A 21,627-nucleotide genomic window follows, 5' to 3' on the forward strand; every position below is an offset into this window, starting at 1 on the left:
CTTGTTTTTTTCACTAACTCATCTGGACATCTCTTCTGGTTAACTAATATAGATCCCACCAATTATATTTATAGTAGCACAATATTCTGTAGTATAAAAGACTCCTAGTTAATTCAATTATTTCCTTGTTTTTGGACAATCAACCTATTTTTTGTGATTACTGTATTTTATTTTATTTTTTTTGCCGTGCCACACAGCTTGCAGGATCTTAGTTCCCTGACCAGGGATTAAACCCGGGCCCTCGGCAGTGAAAGTGTGGAGTCCTAACGGTGATTAGGACCAGGGTCACCAGGGACTTCCCTACTGTATTTTAAAATGTTACAATAAATATACTTACATCTACATATACATATTATAAATAAATATATGATTACCAATACATATACATTTCCATACACACAAATAAAATTTTGGCACTTTTATTTCTTCCAGATATGATATTGACATTGCTCCATCATGTGTTTTACATTTTAATGTATGTTGCTATGTTTCCTGAAAGGAGATGGCAGTTTACAACCCCATCGACCATGTACTGAGTAGGCACATTCATTTCCCTACCTCTCCACTGAAGTTGCCGATTTTATGGGTGAGAAGTGGAATCTCATCAATATTTTAATTAGCATTTCCCCAACAATTTGTTAGATTGTGTATATTTTCATGAGTTTATTGTCCTTTGAATTTCACTTTTTGGTAACACAGTTTATATACTTGCCCATTTTTCCATTGGGATGTTAAGCACTTTGCTTATCATCTGTAGGAGCTTTTTATCATGTGCATTACAATCTGTGATATAGGGGAGGAAAAACATTTTCCTCTATCCATCTTAGGTTCATTGGCTGAGGCCCTGTAAATTAAACTGACAAAAGACAGGTTAATAAGAGAAAAACAGATGTTTGTTAACATGTGCATTGTGCATACACATAGGAGTACTCAGTGATGAGTAACTCAAAGGGGTGGTAAGAACTTGGTCTTATGCAGCATCTTAACGAAAGAACAATAAATTTTGACAGAAGTGACGAGACAAAGGAAAAGGACCTCCTTGAGTTTCTAGGGTGGCAAATTGTGGGAAGGTAAATATGTGGGAGAACTAATGGAAGATAAGAGCTAGTTAGTAAAGTTTGTTATATAGGTTTCTCTGGTGTTGTCTCTGGGCTGGTAAAGTTCTAGGGTGTCTCCAGCAATTAATTTCTGTCCTTCCTGGTAGAGGGAGGCGGTGGGGGGAGGAGGGGGAACACCTTTACAAATATATGTCTTGCTTTTAGGCAAATTGGGGGAGGGCAGAGAGTTTTTCTTGTATCTGCTTTTTCTCAATTGTCTTTAGCTCCAAATAATCCTTTTGCCAAAGAGGCATACTTTGGGTGGCATATTTGGCTACCCATCAATAGTTTAACTTTTAACTTTATTTAATGGTGTCTTTTGTCATAAAAAAAAGTTTACATGTATATAGTTAAGGACATCTATCTTTTCCTTTATGATTTCTGGGTGTCCTATTTTACTTTTTAGGAAGACCTTACTTCCCTAGATTATACAAATTTTTCAGCATTTTCTAAATTTTCTATTTTTTTGTTTTATTGTTTACTTTTAAACTGTTTTCTAGAGATCCAGCCTTAATTTTCTTCTTACCTTTCTCACTGTTCTTAGATGATCTCATTTACTCCCGTGGTGTTAACCCCTGACTATACACTGATGTCTTCTAAATCCGAATTTTAATCAAATTCCGTAACTCCTACCACATCTCCAGAGCAAGCCTCATATAGTGAGCACCTCACACACACCAAACTGAACTTATGATTGTTCTCCCTGTTCTCCCCAGACTTTCTTTATTCCTACCTCTCTAGTCATGGATGCACCACCATCACCAATAGCCTAAGTCCAGAAACTTGGAAGGGATCCTGCAGTCCTCCTTTTCACTTAACCCAAATGTTCAACAAACCTTCATCTCTTATTATTTCTTTCATGTTAATTTCTTTTGAATCTGTCCACTTCTTTCTGTTCTCATTTCAACTTCCTGAACAATTGCAACAGCCTCCCAGCTGCTTTCCTTAACAAGTGTTTCCCCCATTCAATTTAACTTTAAAATTGTCTTTACAGTTATCTTTCTGAAATGCAAATCAGACGACCTATATCTAAAATCCTTCAATCCCCTTCTAAGAAAATTTCTAGGCATGGCCTTAAAAGCACTAATGATAACAAACTTCTTGAGAGCAAGTCCACATCTTATCTATCTTGATTTTTGGTATAATAAAATACATATGTATGAAAAAACAAATTTCTGGGACAAAATCTATCAGATGCATGTATTCTGTTAGTTTCAGAAGCTAGAATTAATTTTATATGTCTCCTTTGTAATTATTTGAGTAGTTTTCTAATGAATCATAAATAAGGACAATATTATACTGGATGCCATAAAAAAGGAGGCTCAAATTGAGGAATGAGAATAAAATCTTTTGAAAAGATACTCAGAAGTGAATTTATCATGCTGATTTTATATCTTGAAGGCTTTGATACATCTTCTAAATTGCTTTTGAAAGATATTGTTCATGTTTAAAACACCTCCAGCTGCTGGTTAAAATCTTTGAGTCTGAAGTATCATGGTGTCTGCAACTAACTTTCAAATGGTTCAGCAAAAAAGTATACATATCATATATACATATATATACACATATGTGTATGTACATAACTGCACAGATATACATATGCATATACAGAGAGAAAAAGCAAATTTGGCAAATGTTAACAATTAGTGAATATAGGTGAGGGGTACATGGGTATTCATTGTACTATACTTTTACTTTTTCTGAAGGTTTGAAAATTAGCAAAAGAAAATATTAGGAAAAAGAACTGCAACAGCAGTGTTTGAGAGCATGCATTTTAAAACAATCTCAACAACAGTAATATTAAAATAATTTTGAAAAAAATCTTTCATGATTCAAAACAAAAAGTATACATTTTAGTTTTTTACTTCTTTAGTTATAAAGATGAATGTTTTTCATATGTGTATAAGAACTTTAATTTCTCCTTTTATGTATGTTTTTTGTCCATGTTTCTATAGGGGGTTTATTTCTTAAGAGCCTTTTATATATGATATAAGTGTATCAATACTTTTTAATATATAAACAGATAATTCTGAAACATATGTCATTATATGAGAATTTCATGTATTATAAAGAAAGTACCACAAACCAGTGGAAAAGGGAAAAAAGTTGGCAAACTCTCACATACACATATGTGAGATTTTTACCATATCTCACACTAGTATAAATACCAAAATTAATGCTATATGATTAACAAGTTGATTACAAAAAAGTGTGAAATGTTAAAAAAAGTTAAAATGAATACAGATAATTATTGGTTGATCTTGGGATTGAAAAGAACTTTCCAGGCTTCCCTCGTGGCACAGAGGTTAAGAATCCACCTGCCAGTGCAGGGGACACAGCTTTGAGCCCTGGACTGGGAAGGTCTCACATGCCATGGAGCAACTAAGCCTGTGTGCCATAGCTACTGAGCCTGTGCTGTGGAGCCCGTGAGCCACAGCTGCTGAGCCCACATGCCACAACTACTGAAGCCCGGGCACCTAGAGCCCGTGCTCCGCAACAAGAGAAGCCACTGCAATGAGAAGCCCATGCACCGCAACAAAGAGTAGCCCCCGCTCGCCGCAACTAGAAAAAGCCCACACGCAGCAACGAGGACCCAATGCAGACAAAAATAAATAAATTAAAAAAAAAAAACAACTTTCCATAAAAATGATGGAGGAAAGAACAAACAAAAAACTGGCAATATATTTGATTACATACAAACCTAAAAAAAAAAAATACATAGACAAACACCAAATAATTGAAACCCTTAATATAAAGAGAACTTGAAATCAATAAAAACAATAATGTCACAATACAGAAAAACATAAAAAAAACACAAAACCTGAGGAAGAAAATTCAAGTCATGAAAGAAGAAATCTAAATGCCTTTAAAACATAGGAGCAAATATTTTAAAACAGAATGCAAGGCACTGGTTCAGTTGGTTTATAGCAGTTTGTATGAGTGGGATTCAACTTCAGCTGATGATGATCCAGAAAACTGGCAATAATGTTTTTGTAAATGTTAATGGAATACTCACCTCTGTTAGCAAGAGCACAGCAGGCAAGAGGGCAGATCATCCAGCCATATTTGGCATTGGTCAGGCCCTCATTAAAGTAATGCAATCAGTATGGGGTTCCACCCTTTAAAATGCATGTGGAGAAACTAGAGAGGGTCTTCTAAGAGGCACCACCAAAATGATTACAGAGAAAGTCAAACCAGTGGGGGAAGATTAAGGGGATTGTATTTATTTAGTCTAGAGAGGAAAAAGCTAAATAGTGGATACATAGTTATTTTCAATTATATAAGTATGTGAAAAAAATGATTATCCTGAGGAAAGCTAGATTATTCTATCTGTATGATAGACAGTAAACTAAGAGGAATATGGTTAAATTGCACCAAGAGACTGTAATTAACTTCAGGCCTGGCAAAACTTCAGGGCAGATTAACAAACTAAGGAACCCCTGCTTTTGTATATCTTTCTGAGCAATTTAGACAACTGCCCATCTTGTGGCTTAGTTATAGAATATCAGGTGGCTGGGTCCTTGATTAGAATTATAGGTTTATAGAATTTTAGAACTGAAAAATAGCTTCAGTAAAGTTTCTCATTTGTATGTTTTGTAGATTTCTGTTGCCACCCACTCACCAATAACATATACAAAGGAAAGTATAGGATATGAAGCCTTGAAAGTTAGAGTTTTATCGTGGTTGAATGACTGGAGCTTTTTAGAGAATCTGCTGAGATAATGTGAACAGATTTTAGTTATCCAGTAGGAAAAAGCAAACTGTAAATTAGGGTGGGGTGGTACTGTGATTCTTAAGCTTTTTCCAGATTACAGGTAAAAACTAGTATTTATCCCAAGAAAAATGCATGTAGTTACATGCACCCATCCCTGGCACCCAGGTCCCCAAATGTAGTGGCCAAGGTGGAGGTAGTGTGATATAGTGGTTAAGAGCACAGCAATTGGACTTCTTATATCTAGATTAACATCCTACCTTTTCCACTTACTAGCCTTACAATCTTAAGAATGTTAGTTAATTTCTCCATGTCTGTTTCCTCATTTCTAAAATGGGGATAACTTATGTCCTGGAATTTTTTGGTAAACATCAATTAAGTAACAAAAGTAAATTTAAAAACATTTTTTAAGTAAATGGCCTGACACAGCAGATGCTATAGAAAAGTTGTGATTGGTAGTAAAATTGATTCAATAGGTAATGATTGATGTTAAAAAATGAAAAAGAATAAAAAGCATTCATTGCACTTAGTAATCATTAGTATTACTTTCAATAATTTTTTTCTGTTATATGTATGTTTGTGTGTGTAAGATTGTTGTGGAGCACTTGTGTATAGGTAGTGATAGATATATGATATTTATTATTGTAGGTCATGGTCAAAAAGCTTGTAGTCATTATAGGTTATTACTTTTATTGTTTTTAATTTTATCCCTTTTTAAAATATTTTTAGTGTTTTCTATAGGACCGCAATATATATCCCCACCTCACCTCATGTTATTTTGAAGTAACATGACACCACCTCATATATAAGGCAACAACCCTACAACAATATATTTCTATCCACTCTCTCCAGCCTTGGTGCCATGATCCTCATACATTTTACTTCTACACGTTACCAACCCTACAACGTATTGCTATCTTTTTTGCTTTAAATGGTCAACTTTCCATCAAATAAGTTGAGAAAAAGAAAAAAAAACTTCCACATTTATTATCTCTGGTGTGCTTAATATTTCCTGTAGAGCTGAGCCTCTATGCTCCACTGTCCTCCCTCAACCTAAAGAACCTCCTTTATATCCTCTATAGTGTGGATCTCTGGCAATAATCTCTTCCAACCTTTACAATCTGAAAACATCTCCATCCTCATTCCCACAATTAAAGGACATCTTTGCTGGTTATAAAACTGCAGACTGACAATCCCCCTTCCTCAGCCCCTCAAAGATGCTGTTCCATTGCCATCTGGACTACTTTGCTTTTGCCATAAAGCAAATATCCCCATCTTTGTTTCTCTGTATGCATTGTCTCCTCTTAACCAATCACGTATGATTTTCTCTTTATCCTTGGTTTTCAGTAATTAGACCATAATATACCCCAGTGTTGTTTGGCTTGTGTTCTTTCTGCTTGAAATTCACTGACTTTCTTGGATTCTGGAGTGGATACTGTATTTCTAATCAAATTTGAATGTTGTTCAGTCATTGGCACTCAAAGTATTTTTCTCTCTGTCCTCTCCTGAGACTTCAGTTGCATGTCTATTAGATGATTTGATTTGATCTCTTAGGTCACTGATGCACTCTGTTCTTTTTTCGTTTCAATCATTTTTTTGCTCTGAGATTCAGACTGGAAAATCTCTACTGACCTGTCTTTAATTCCACTGACGATTTTTTCTGAAATGTACAATCCTTTTGTGTTAGTTTGGATCCTCTGAGAAGCAAATGTAAAGATGGGATTAGATTTCCAAAAGATATGTTGGGAAAATATCTGTGAAGGATAAAAGAAAAAGGTAGAGAGAACCTTCAGATTGTAAGTAAAGTTTGATGCCTGTGAAGGAGATGAAAAGGATAAGGAAGGAGGATTGTATAGGAAATTTAGACTTTTACACAGAAGTAAAAACGTTTTGCCAGGCTTATGGGAATTTCTTAATCCAAAGTAACCCACTGGAGAATTCCTACAACTCATAGGACTGGACCTTTATTAATAGCCCTGTGATGCTCAGCCATTGGCTGGGAGCAGCCTATAGGAGGCTTGGGTTTGATGTGACTGCCACTATAGAGCCAGAGAAACAGTAGCTGGGCTATTAGTCTGTTTTGCTCCATATAGCAGGAGATCTAAACAGTGCATATTTATGATTAACCTACTGCTATTAGGCACATTTAATTATTTTTAATTTTAGATATTCTGTTTTTAGTGCTATAATTTTCCTTTTGGCTCATTTTAGTATTTCTGTTTCTTTCCTTAAAACCCCTATCCATTCATTACATTTATCTTTTCTTTAATAGATTTATAATAGTTAAAAATAATTAGTTTAAAAATCTTTGCTAATTCCAGTAGTTAGATCATTTGTCAGTTTGACTCTATAGGCTATGTTTGTCTCTTAAATAGTGTCACATTTTCCTGTTTTTTTGCCCGTCTTATAATTTCTTACTGTTTTCTGGATATTATGTATAAAAGAACAGTGGAGACTGAAGTACATTATTTTTTTTGTTGTTTTATTATCCAGAGAGTGTAAGTTCCTTCTTCTGTCTTTTGATTAGGGTGAGGGACTAGTAATTCATGTCTCTCCTACAGGGGTGTTGAGCAGGAACTGGATCACAGCTTTAAGTATATTATAATTATATCGTATTCACCTGTGATTAACCACACTCCCAACTTCCTTCACAGACTTTTTGACCTTGTCAGTATTTGAGCTGGGAGGAGGTTAGGCTGTAGTTTCATCTTTGAATCAAAATCTGGAGGATCTGGGAGAGAGAGAGCAAGAGGGAGAGTGTGAGAGTTAGTTCAAGCCAAAATGGCCGACAGAATCTCTGCTGGTTTCTGAATATTTAAAATACAAAAAAACAGACAAAAAGAAATCATTTTTTGGACCTTTCATCATTTCCATTTCTACCTTGTATGCCTCAATTTGCTGGATTTAAGCACTGCTGCACTTTATGAGAGAGAAGGAGCAAGAAAGGGAAGAACAGTTAATAGAAGACAAGAGAAGGAAGAAAGAGGATAAAAAGAAAAAAGAAGCCACTCAGAAGGTGGGTTTTATCAATTAAGTCTGTCTTTACATCGCCAAACAAATAGAATAAGTAACTGCCTTGGCTTGGATACCTGACATCTTAATAATGCTACTTGAGCTTTTTTTTTTCCCTCTTTTTGATTGGGGTTCTGTTTTACCTTGTTGATTCATTGTTGTTGTTTCTTTTATATTTTTATTTTTCCTAATAAATCTTTTATTTTTCTAATTTTATTTTATACTTTATACTTTGCTATTCTCTCTCCTTTTGGCTTGTCACCCCCTGCTTTTTTTTTTCTTTTTTTCTGTTGTGGTTTTATTTTACCTTGTTGCAGTTGTTTCAATTATAGTTTTATTTTTCCTAATATATTTATTATCTTTCTAATTTTATTTTGTTTTTTATTCTTTGATATTGTACTGCTCCTTTTTTTCTTTCTTTCTTCCTTTTTTTTTTTTTTTACCACACCACGGAGCTTGCAGGGTCTTGGTTCCCAGGCCAGAGGTCTGAGTCCAAACGGCTGAACTAACAGACAACCTCAGACTCCAGGGAATATCAATGGGAGTGAGGCCTCCTGGAGGTCCTCATCTCAGCACCAAGACCCAGCTCTATCAAACAGCCTGCAAACTCCAGTGCTAGATGGCTCAGGCCAAACAACCAGTAAGACAGAAATAAAGAACCACGCATCAAAAAAAACAAACAAAAAAATGAAACGACAGAAAAATGTGTTACAGATGAAGGAGCAAGGTGAAAACCTACAAGACCAAATAAATGAAGATGAAATAGGCAACCTACCTGAAAAAGAATTCAGAGTAATAATAGTAAAGATGATCCAAAATCTCGGAAATAGAATGGAGAAAATACAAGAAATATTTAACAAGGATTTAGAAGAACTAAAGAGCAAACAAACAGTGATGAACAACACAATTACTGAAATTAAAAATACTCTAGAAGTAATCAATAACAGAATAACTGAGGCAGAAGAACGGATAAGTGAACTGGAAGATAAAATGGTGGAAATAACTGCCAGGGAGCAGAATAAAGAAAAAAGAATGAAAAGAATTGAGGACAGTCTGATAGACCTCTGGGACAACATTAAACACACAAATATTCGAATTATAGGGCTCCCAGAAGAAGAAGAGAAAAAGAAAGGGTCTGAGAAAATATTTGAAGAGATTATAGTCGAAAACTTCCCTAACATGGGAAAGGAAATAGTCACCCAAGTCCAGGAAGCACAGAGAGTCCCATACAGGAAAAACCCAAAGAGAAACATGTGGAGACACATATTAATCAAACTATCAAAAATTAAATACAAAGAAAAAATATTAAAAGTAGCAAGGGAAAAGCAAAAAATAACATACAAGGGAATCCCCATAAGGTTAACAGCTGATTTTTCAGCAGTAACTCTGCAAGCCAGAAGGGAGTGGCAGGACATATTTAAAGTGATGAAAGGGAAAAAACTACAACCAAGATTACTCTACCCAGCAAGGATCTTATTCAGATTTGATGGAGAAATTAAAACCTTTACACATATGCAAAAGTTAAGAGCATTCAGCACCACCAAACCAGCTTTACAACAAATGCTAAAGGAACTTCTCTAGGCAGGAAACACAAGAGAAGGAAAAGACCTACAAAAACAAACCCAAGACAATTAAGAAAATGGTAATAGGAACATACATATCGATAATTACCTTAAATGTAAATGGATTACATGCTCCAACCAAAAGACATAGACCGGCTGAATGGATTCAAAAACAAGACCCATACATATGCTGTCTACAAGAGACCCACTGCAGACCTAGGGACACACACAGACTGAAAGTGCAGGGATGGAAAAAGATATTCCATGCAAATGGAAATCAAAAGAAAGCTGGAGTAGCAATTCTTATATCAGACAAAATAGACATTAAAATAAAGACTATTGCAAGAGACAAAGAAGAACACTACATAATGAGCAAGGGATCAATCCAAGAAGAAGATATAAAAATTGTAAATATTTATGCACCCAACATAGGAGAACCTCAATACATAAGGAAAATGCTAACAGCCATAAAAGGGGAAATCGAAAGTAACACAATTATAGGAGGGGACTTTAACACCCCACTTTCACCAATGGACAGGTCATACAAAAAGAAAATAAATAAGGAAACACAAGCTTTAAATGACACATTAAACAAGGTGGACTTAAATGATATTTACAGGACATTCCATCCAAAAACACTTTCTTCTGAAGTGCTCATAGAACGTTCTCCAGGATAGACCATATCTTGGGTCACAAATCAAGCCTTGGTAAATTTAAGAAAATTGAAATCGTATCAAGTATCTTTTCCAACCACAGTGCTATGAGACTAGATATCAGTTACAGGAAAAAAACTGTAAAAAATACAAACACATGGAGACTAAACAGTACGCTACTAAATAACCAAGAGAACAATGAAGAAATCAAAGAGGAAATAAAAAAATACCTAGAAACAAATGACAATGAAAACACGACTACCCAAAACCTATGGGATACAGAAAAAGCAGTTTTAAGAGGGAAGTTTATAGCAGTAGAATCCTACATCAAGAAACAAGAAAAATCTCAAATAAACAACCTAACCTTACACCTACAGCAATTAGACAAAGAAGAACAAAAAACCCCCAAAGTTAGCAGAAGGAAAGAAATCATAAAGATCATATCATAATTAAATGAAAAAGAAATGTAGGAAACGATAACAAAGATCAATAAAACTAAAAGCTGGTTCTTAGAGAAGATAAACAAAATTGATAAACCGTTAACCAGACTCATCAAGAAAAGAAGGGAGAAGACTCAAATCAACAGAATTAGAAATGAAAAAGGGGAAGTGACAACTGAACACTGCAGAAATACAAAGGATCATGAGACATTACTACAAGCAACTCTATGCCAATAAAATGGACAACCTGGAAGAAATGGACACATTCTTAGAAAAGCACAATCTTCCGAGACTGAATCAGGAAGAAGTAGAAAATATAAACAGACCAATCACAAGCACTGAAGTTGAAACTGTGATTAAAAATGTTCCAACAAACAAAAGCCCAGGACCAGATGGCTTCACAGGTGAATTCTGTCAAACATTTAGAGAAGAGCTAACACTTATCCTTCTCAAACTCTTCCAAAATATAGCAGAGGGAGGAACACTCCCCAACTCATATTACGAAGCCACCATTACCCTGATCGCAAAACCAGACAACGATGTGACAAAAAAAGGAAAACTACAGGCCAATATCTCTGATGAATATAGATGCAGATATCCTCAACAAAATACCAGCGAACAGAATCCAACAGCACATTAAAAGGATCATACACCATGATCAAGTGGGATTTATCCCAGGAATGCAAGGATTCTTCAATATATGCAAATCAATCAATGTGTTACACCATATTAACAAACTGAAGGAGAAAAACCATATGATCATCTCAGTAGATGCAGAAAAAGCTTTCGACAAAATTCAACACCCATTTATGATAAAAACTCTGCAGAGAGTAGGCATAGAGGGAACCTACCTCAACATAATAAAGGCCATATATGACAAACCCACAGCCAATATCATTCTTAATGGTGAAAAGCTGAAAGCATTTCCTCTAAGATCAGGAACAAGACAGGGTTGCCCACTCTCACCACTATTATTCAGCATAGTTTTGGAAGTTTTAGCCACCGCAATCAGAGAAGAAAAAGAAATAAAAGGAATCCAAATCGGAAAGGAAGTAAAACTGTCACTGTTTGCAGATGACATGATACTATACATAGAGAATCCTAAAGATGCTACCAGAAAACTACTAGAGCTAATCAATGAATTTGGTAAAGTAGCAGGATACAAAATTAATGCATGGAAATCTCTTGCATTCCTATACACTAATGATGAAACATCCGAAAGAGAAATTAAGGAAACACTCCCATTTACCATTGCAACAAAAAGAATAAAATACCTAGGAATAAACCTACCTAAGGAGACAAAAGACCTGTATGCAGAAAACTATAAGACACTAATGAAAGAAATTAAAGACAATACAAACAGATGGAGAGATATACCATGTTCTTGGATTGGAAGAATCAACATTGTGAAAATGACTATACTACCCAAAGTAATCTACAGATTCAATGCAATCCCTATCAAAGTACCAATGGCATTTTTCACAGAGGTAGAACAAAAATTTGCACAATTTGTATGGAAACACAAAAGATCCCGAATAGCCAAAGCAATCTTGAGAAAGAAAAACGGAGCTGGAGGAATCAGGGTCCCTGACTTCAGACTATACTACAAAGCTACAGTAATCAAGACAGTATGGTACTGGCACAGAAACAGAAATATAGATCAATGGAATAGGATAGAAAGCCCAGAGATAAAACCATGCACATATGGTCATCTTATCTTTGATAAAGGAGGCAAGAGTATACAATGGAGAAAAGACAGCCCCTTCAATAAGTGGTGCTGGGAAAACTGGACAGCTACATGTAAAAGAATGAAATTAGAACACTTCCTAACACCCTACACAAAAATAAACTCAAAATATATTAAAGACCTAAATGTAAGGCCAGGCACTATAAAACTCTTACAGGAAAACTTAGGCAGAACACTCTATGACATAAATCACAACGATATCCTTTTTGACCCACCTCCTAGAGAAATGGAAATAAAAACAAAAATAAACAAATGGGACCTAATGAAACTTAAAAGCTTTTGTACAGCAAAGGAAACCATAAACAAGATGAAAAGACAACCCTCAGAATGGGAGAAAATATTTGCAAACGAAGAGACTGACAAAGGATTAATCTCCAAAATATACAAGCAGCTCATGAAGCTCAATACCACAAAAACAAACAACCCAGTCCAAAAAATGGGCAGAAGACCTAAATAGACATTTCTCCAAAGAAGATATACAGATTGCCAACAAACACATGAAAGGATGCTCAACGTCACTAATCATTAGAGAGATGCAAATCAAAGCTACCATGAGGTATCACGTCACACTGGTCAGAATGGCCATCATCAAAAAATCTACAAACAATAAATGCTGGAGAGGGTGTGGACAAAAGGGAACCCTCTTACACTGTTGGTGGGAATGTAAACTGATACAGCCACTATGGAGAACAGTATGGAGGTTCCTTAAAAAATAAAAATAGAACTACCATATGACCCAGCAATCCCACTACTGGGCATATACCCTGAGAAAACCATAATTGAAAAAGAGTCATGTACCACAATGTTCATTGCAGTTCTATTTACAATAGCCAGGACATGGAAGCGACCTAAGTGTCCATCGACAGATGAATGGATAAAGAAGATGTGGCACATATATACAGTGGAATATGACTCAGCCATAGAAAGAAAGGAAATTGAATCATTTTTAGTGAGGTTGATGGACCTAGAGTCTGTCATACAGAGTGAAGTAAGTCAGAAAAAAACAAATACCGTATGCTAACACATATATATGGAATCTAAAAAAAAAAATGGTTCTGATGAACCTAGTTGCAGGGCAGGAATAAAGATGCAGACGTAGAGAATGGACTTGAGGACACGGGGAGGTGAAGGGTAAGCTGGGACGAAGTGAGAGAGTGGCATGGACATATATACACTACCAGATGTAAAATAGATAGCTAGTGGGAAGCAGCCGCATAGCACAGGGAGGTCAGCTCTGTGCTTTGTGACCACCTAGAGGGGTGGAATAGAGAGGGTGGGAGGGAGGCACAAGAGGGCGGGGATATGGGGATATACGTGTGCATATAGCTGATTCACTTTGATATACAGCAGAAACTAACACAACACTGTAAAGCAATTATACTCCAATAAAGATGGTAAAGAAAAAAAGAAATCTGGAGGATCACTAGAAATTGAGCATCATGGGAATGTGAGAGACTATGTAATTATGTGTTTTTCCCTCCCATTTCCTTCTCACTATAATCTGGGGGTTATGTCAAGGAGATCACTCTCAGGCTGAGCAATTCGTTTTTCATTTAGGGCTCTGTCAGGCTCTAGTCTTCACTGCTAGGCTTCACTGTTTAATAACATTTGTCTGATTTTTCTTTCAGAACATCCCAAGCTACAACAAACTGGCTCCTCCATCCCCCCATACCCAGACCAGGTATTCACTCCCAGGTGTGGGAAATTGCATACTCTCTGTTCATCTAAGAAGGCATCTGATGTGCTCTCTGAAATTCATTTCATTAAGGGTTCCTTGCACCTGTCACTCTTTGCAAATCTCACAGAAACGTATGATTTTATTTTGTCTAAATATTTCTTACTATTACCATAGGTGTAAAGGTCTTTTGTGTCTGTGTAAGATTACCTGGAAACAGAACTCTGTTACAGTTTATTGATAAGTGATGGATGAAGATTTACAGCTCATTTATCTACAGTTGAGCTTGAAGCTATTTAGTGTTGATATAATATTATTTATTAAAATTTTGTACTCAGAATGAAGAGGCTGAGGTCGAGAGGTTTGCTTGTTTCAAAACATTTCCCTTTGGTATGATGCTTCCTGTTGCTCCTTCCCACTAGTAACTGGTGATCAGGGGGAAGATCACTCTCTCAGTGCTGTCTGAGTAACCTTTAAACTTACATATTTTTTGCTTGGCTATTATTATCCCTCCCCAGAATGCACTCTTCCTCTTTTTCTACCACAGTGAACTCCTCCAAAACCCAATTCATGCATATTCTCCTTTGAGAATCCTTTCCAAAATGTTTAAAGCTTTTTCTTAAACTTTGTCTGCAAAAGACCAGAAAATACTAGGTTTTTTAGGACGGTCTCTGTCATCACTATTCAACTCAGCTAGTATAGCAAGAAAGCTTCAGGTTACAAGGCCTTATTGGTCATTCTTGCTTCCTTGGAGGTTCCAAGGTCACTACACTACAGATAAGATGTAAATGAATGAGCATGGCTATGTTCCCATAAAATTTAATTTAACAAAACAGCCAGATTGTAGTTTGCTGACACTTCTCTTAAAGAATTAGTAGACCTACATAATTGGGCTTGTCAAATCGTAAGGTGGTTGATTATTCATTTGGGCTGCTTTGAACACAGTTAATGTACGATGTACTTTGTTACCAGCATGTATGTTGGGCACACAATAATTCTTTGCAGTATAAATGAAAGAAAGGAAGAAATGGAGGAAAATGTGAGATGACCGTGGAAATGGAGAGACAGAAGCAAGTGAAAAAATAACTGTCTTTGATAAACAATGCTAGTCACTGTAACAGATAAATCCCCAGTTCTAAACTTAGAACTTAAACCTCAGTTCTAAGTTTCTTAGCACAGCAAAGATTTATTTCTTCCTTACATCCTAGTTCAGTGTGGAATGGCAGGGTCAGGTGGAGAAGACCTTGTTCTACACAGTCATTCAGGGGCGCAAGTCCTTCCATCTAAAGCCTCCACAACCTACCCTAGGCCCTCAGAGTCCTCTCCATTCAGCCAGGAAAATAGAGCAAGGGTCATGCGTAGAAGGTTCTAATGGCCCAGCACTGGAAATGGCACCCATCACTTTTGCACATGTTTTGTTGTCAAGATCTCAGGCATAGGTTCCACCCTATGGTGAAAAAAAGAAGCTGAAAAATATATGCTAATTCTGCGCCTGGTGAGAAGAGGGGATTATGGCACTAGCAATAAGCAGTCTAGTTTGGGTTACATTGAAAGAAGGCAGTGAGAGGATAAAGCAGTTTAGATGAGAAAGCAATCAAAAGACACTTCCCAGAGGGAGGGAGCAGCATTTCCAACAATAGCATACAGGTTAATTTTCTCAGTAGACACTTGCAGCCCTTGTAAGTGCTGTCATTTGCAAATATATAAACTGTCTTAGATAAATAAAATTGTGTGTCTGGGAAAAAAAATACACAAAACTATGATTGGCCACACTTCAAGATACAGTGAAACAATGTGGCAGATGTGTGGGAAGGCACCTGCCCTCAGTCTGGGTGAGGTTACAGGCATTAAGTTTGGTTATTGTAAAGCCCAAGGTACAATTATCAATCTCTGAAAACAATTTTATACTAATTGAATCTTAATTACCTTGAGTCTCCTTCTCAGTAGCTGCAATTATGTCCTTTAGAGTAATCCCACGGGACATTTCTCAGAGTTATTGGGAGTGTTTTCTTATCAGAGGTGGGAAATAGTGATAGGAATGGGAAGGTAGAGATCTTGTATATAAAGAGTGAAAGAAAGGTTTTGATCATGTATAGTGTGTGGTTATTATAAGATTATTATTCTCATTATTTTAGTTTATTTATTGCAGTTGAATTGCTTATGGAGTTGAAATACCAGTAATTATACCTGCCTAAGGGAGATTAATCCATGAGAACTTTTTTTAAATGAAGGGATTACAGGGAAGGTGTTTTCCCAGTGGTGCAGAAAAAGATTGTGGGTCCCTTCCAAAATTCTACTTCCTTTAAAAATCTGGTTTTAAAGTGGGCTTTCCAGGAGAGTAGATAGTTTGGAGATGCTGCAAATTACTTCCTGGGCCTGAATTCCTGTTGTCCATGTAGTGGTTTGCAGACAAATGAAAAATATCTGGAATTAGATTCAGGCTCTTGAGCTGAGGCAGCTTGGAGAAAGCCACTAAGGGGGTTGGAAGGAAGCCTCTGCCCTTTCGTTTACAAAAGGATGAGGCATCTTCACTGAAGCCTTGGTTCCTTAAATAGGCCCTGCACTCCGTCCATGACAGCTCACGAAGTATCTAGCACTGGTCTCCCTCGCAGTCTCCAGCAAGGTCGCCAGCTTTTCACAATTGCTGTCATGACTGTGGCTCCCTTGGCAGGATGTACGATCCTTCTCACTGCCATAGAGCATGGATATATTTAGCTCAGTAACCATGCTTAGAAGTTGGGCAGAATGGGTTGTCATGACTTCTGATTTCTGTCCTGTCTTTTCTCTTAGGATGTGAGTTGTCTTGGTTGACACTGAAGAATGAATAGAATGAAGGTGCAGTGGGGGTGAGTGAAGGCTATAAATTTGTTTTCATGATCGTTAAATTCTCATTTTATATATTCAAGGAATTGGCATGTGTGTTGAAGAATGTAAAATTTACTGTTACAAAAAATTAAAATGACATATTTCTGTGTACTATCAACCAATGATTGTGCTAACCAAAGAAAGGAAACATCACCATTAAATAGGCAGTTGAGATTTGATTTCACTTTGGAAAGTGGAAATCCATGAGAAGAATGCTAAGGGAAGTGTAAGCTATATTAATGGGGCACTTGGAAACACAGTAAGCTCTCAGTAGATGATAGTTATTAATAATAATTTTAGTTAACATCGACTGAGTGCTCATAGGTTTCAAGAACTGTTCTAATAACTCTATAATATAGGCAGTATTATACCCATTTTATAGATGAGAAAACTGAGGCACAGATAATTTATAGATCTTGTCTAGGTTCACAAAGGAAGCTCAGAGTCAGAATTCAATCCCAGCTAGCTTAACTCCAGAGCGTCTTCTGATAACCTTTCCTACATTCTATTGCCCACCAACCTGGCATATAGGTCTACTTTCCTATGCCCCTTTTCTTTTTTCTGGGTTTTCAGTGTGGAGTTCTAAGAGAAAGAGGGAACCGTCCTTTCTTAGGTGATGCCCACAGCTTTTCCATTCCCATTCAGACAGCAGCCCTAGCTCCAGGTGGAAAGGGCAACATACTCAATGAGGAGGTTCTGATGTCTGCAACCCATGCTGAGCCAGGGTATCTGGAGGAGGTAAAGAGGATGTAGGCTAGTGGAGAAAGGGGAAATGAAAGGCCTTCTCTCCTCTCCAAATGCCCCAAAGGGCTCTAGCGCAGATTAGTTGGAATAGCTGTCTTGGAGCAGGTTGAAGAAACTTTTTTACTAAGAATAATTAAACCACAAATAACCTTCCCACATCCCCAGCCACACATATTCACGCACACATATATGCAGAGTACACGTTTGAATTTTTATATTTCAAGCATTAATCAACTAAGATCTGTTGGCATTGTGGCTGCATTGAGCAGATGAAAATCATTACAGCTTAAATGTTTCTGCTCTTTCTACACAAAGAATAAAAGAAGTAATAGTCTAAGATGTGTAGCAGAACATTGTTCAGCTTTGGCTTCAAACCACCTTATAGAAAACACTTAGAGGTATACTTGTACAAGCATAAACTATATGACGTTGGTTATTCAAATGAAAAAGACTGATTTTTAAGAAATGTGCCAGAGTGTGTTCATATTGATGAAAGCAATCTCTTCCTGTAGTAAAGATTGGAAGGCCATGTGCTTATCCTGATGTTCTTGCCATGGCTAATCAAATTTTCTTTAAATATTTTAAAGAACCTGATTAATATTCTTTCCAAGTGATCTTGGTTGGTAACAGATGGTTGCCCTTTGAAGACAAATTTCATTTTTTTTAATAGTAGGAAATAATCAGGAGCTGAGTCTGTAGAAAAACATCAATGGTTAAAAAAAAAGGCGATAGGCTTTTGGTGAAACACAGGGTATGACTATAATAATAAGATTAAATTTAATTGTGTAAATTCATTGCTATGAAGGCAATTTCCAAAAAAGCAAGTACTACATCAAGAAAAATTGCATAGATGTGAAGCAGTGTTGAGTTTGTGGTCTCTTGATCTAACAGGTGGCTACTTGATCTAACAGTAATTCTTTGTATGTTTGAATTCTCTTGAGTGTTTATAAGACTCAGTTTCAAATTTTATAGTCACATGATATGTATATTTAAGCAATAGCTCTTAATTTATATTCAGATTTAATAATAGGGAAAATTACATTTTAACATTGTCTGATAAGAAGAAAAGTCAAATTAGGTCAGCACTTCTGGCTTAGAGATAATTTTGCAATAAAACCATGTCTTTCTTTTGTGTACCTTACGATAATCTTTAAGGAGTACACAGAATGGGTAAGAGTAATGCAAAGTTAGCCCGAGCAGAAAATAATTTATGGAATTCTCTTGGTAGCTTGATATATGAGTAGCAAGTTCTTTTTCCTATAGCACAGGGGGGAAAATGAGCATACTTTAAGCTTTTCTAATAAAACTTCGTTTTTGTTATTGCTACTAGATTTAAAATTTCCAAGAGATATCCTATAGTTTTGAATTTTAATTCTAGTTTAAAAGTTCACATTTCATGCTTTTTACTCCTGGGTTCAGTTTTGGGAAATGGTAATTGTTACCAAATGACATGGGAGAGAGGAAAGCCCTGTGCTAGGAGTGACAGAGTAGGGCAAAGTCCTTTCTATACATTTGTTATTGCTAGATTTGTACTGTTGAGCAAGGTACCCTGTCTCTCTGGGCCTTAGTAATCACACTGTTAAAATGAATAGAGTAAACAACAAGATGTCAAATAGTTCTACTCAGTCCTAAATTTTGGTAACTTAGTGTTCTCTTAAGTCACAAACTGGGTGTTTTGTGGTTTTGATAACACAGATGTCTGAAGACTCTGGCTTACTTGGCATTTGGCATTAAAGAAAAGAGCCAGCTCAGCAAATCTGTTTTGTCTTCCCTCACAGTTTGAGCTGGGAGAGGGAATGACCTACCCAAGCTATCACAGGGTCATTATTCTCATGGTGAGGCAATTTAACAACTAGCTTGTCTGTTTCCTGGTTGACATACCCAGGAATTATCATCATTATATGCTTCATGTATTGCTTAATTGATGGACTGTAGTATTTTTGAAGTGGGGCATTTTGCAATGCTCCCTTTCCTTTGATGGTTTTAAACCATAGAACCACTATGAAAAATCAACTCTCTTTCATATATATACATAATTGGCTTTGAATTCTCATGCAGATCAATCTGATTATAATCATTCTACATTGGACTAGAGCAATTCAGAACAAAGAGTAGTTCATCATATTCATGGTCATGAAATTGTAAACCATTTACATTTTTTGTTAGGTTACAGAAATATTGTATATAAAACCCTTTTAGAAATCCCTACATTCCAACTCAATATCCAGGGCTCTGCACTATATCACAAAGTTACAAAAATAAAGCAAAATATTTGCTGAGAGTAATTCAGTATTACTCCTCAGATTATCAGAAAACCTTTACAAATTCAGACACCATGACACATAAATATCACTGCTCCTATTCCTAGTTTTAAATGGGTTTCACAGGGACTAAACAACAAGGTGTCTGAATTACGTATAGATGCTCAGCTTGCAGAAAGTAACTTGAATGATTAAATGGCAAATCTAGCTGTGCACATACAGCTTTTATTGAACATTTAAAAAACTTCCCACATTTAGGGGGTGGGCAATATTGCTTGACAGTAGGGAGTAATAATTGGTAATGTACACCACAGTTCAGATTAAGGAATATTGATGTGTGTGGGGGGGGCAGGGAGGGGGTTTAACTGGAATTGACCTTGGGATAGAAAGTTCATGGCAAAAGGGCTCTTAAGTAAGATAATCGTACTTTTAAACTGCAAGTTGTACTTGAAGAATTTATGGTCCTAGCAGGCACTCAAGGAAAGCTTATGAAGCTGAATTAAAGCCGTTCGTGGCCAGCCAAGCCTGGGGGAAATGAGAATACACTGGGAAATGAGAATACACTTTGGCATACTTAAAAGAAAGTATCAAAACCCCTCGAATTTCAAGCGGTTTTTAGAGGGCTTTTCAAGCTTTAGAGGTTTAGGGTTAAGCAAATTCTTTTATTAATGTTTTAGAATTATGAACTGAACTCTTAGAAATAAATGTATATTTAATCTTTTTCTTTCAATAGGGATATAGCTATCATTCTGTATGGCTATGCCTGTTTGTTTATTTTAATTTTATTGGAGTATAGTTGATTTACAATATTGTATTAGTTTCAGGTGTAAAGCAAAGTGATTCAGTTATATCTATACATATATTCATTCTTTTTAAGATTCTTTTCTCATATAGGTTATCACAGAATACTGAGTAGAGTTCCCTGTGCTATACTGCAGGTCCTTGTTGGTTGTCTATCTTATATATAGTAGTGTGTGTATGTTCATCCCAAGCTCCTGATTTACCCACCTCCCCCCGCATTTCCCCTTTGGTAACCATTAGTTTGTTTTCGATATCTGTAATTCTCTTTCTGTTTTGTAAATACGTTCATTTGTATCATTTTTAAAAAATTAGATTCCAAATATAAGTGATATCATATGATATTTGTCTTTCTCTGTCTTACTTCACTGAGTATGATACTAGGTCCATCCATGTTGCTGCAAATGGTAATATTTCATTCTTTTTTTTTAACATCTTTATTGGAGTATAATTGCTTTACAATGGTGTGTTAGTTTCTGCTTTATAACAAAGTGAATCAGCTATATTCATTATTTTTTATGGATGAGTAATATTCCATTGTATATATGTACCACATCTTCTTTATCCATTCCTGTGTTGATGGACATTTAGGTTGCTTCCATGTCCTGGCTATTGTAAATAGTGCTGCAATGAACATTGGGGTGCATGTATCTTTTCAGATTATGGTTTTCTGTGGATATATGCCCAGGAGTGGGATTGCAGGATCATATGGTAGTTCTACTTCGAGTTTTTTAAGGAATCTCCATACTGTTCTCCATAGTGGTTGAACCAATTTACATTACCACCAACAGTGTAGGAGGGTTCCCTTTTCTCCAACTCTCTCCAGCATTTATTGTTTGTAGACTTTTTGATGATGGCCATTCTGACCAGTGTGAGGTGATACCTCATTGTAGTTTTGATTTGCATTTCTCTAATAATTAGTGATGTTGAGCATCTTTTCATGTGCTTTTTGGCCATCTGTATATCTTCTTTGGATGTCTACGTCTATTTATATCTATCATCTTTGCATCTTCCAAAGATGGCCATGAGTCGATTTGAGGCAAGGACAAGGAAGAAAGAGA

At 36.2% G+C, this 21,627-nt stretch overlaps 1 long non-coding RNA gene across 8 annotated transcripts in view; it reads left to right on the top strand.

Moving 5' to 3' along the window:
• The window catches only part of LOC133100991 (uncharacterized), a 495,678-nt gene that overhangs the window by 164,890 nt on the left and 309,161 nt on the right, over positions 1-21,627 (top strand). For 6 of the 8 annotated variants that reach the window (XR_009702570.1, XR_009702568.1, XR_009702566.1 and 3 more), the window contains exons 3-4: positions 13,852-13,904; positions 16,689-16,744. This is a non-coding gene — a long non-coding RNA (uncharacterized LOC133100991). Of the gene's footprint in view, positions 1-7,718; positions 7,826-13,851; positions 13,919-16,688; positions 16,745-21,627 lie in introns of all 8 variants that reach the window. The other 2 variants (XR_009702569.1, XR_009702571.1) reach the window with 2 other exon arrangements.

This window comes from Eubalaena glacialis, chromosome 11 (genome assembly GCF_028564815.1).
Source record: "Eubalaena glacialis isolate mEubGla1 chromosome 11, mEubGla1.1.hap2.+ XY, whole genome shotgun sequence".
NCBI classification, from domain to species: Eukaryota; Metazoa; Chordata; class Mammalia; order Artiodactyla; family Balaenidae; genus Eubalaena; species Eubalaena glacialis.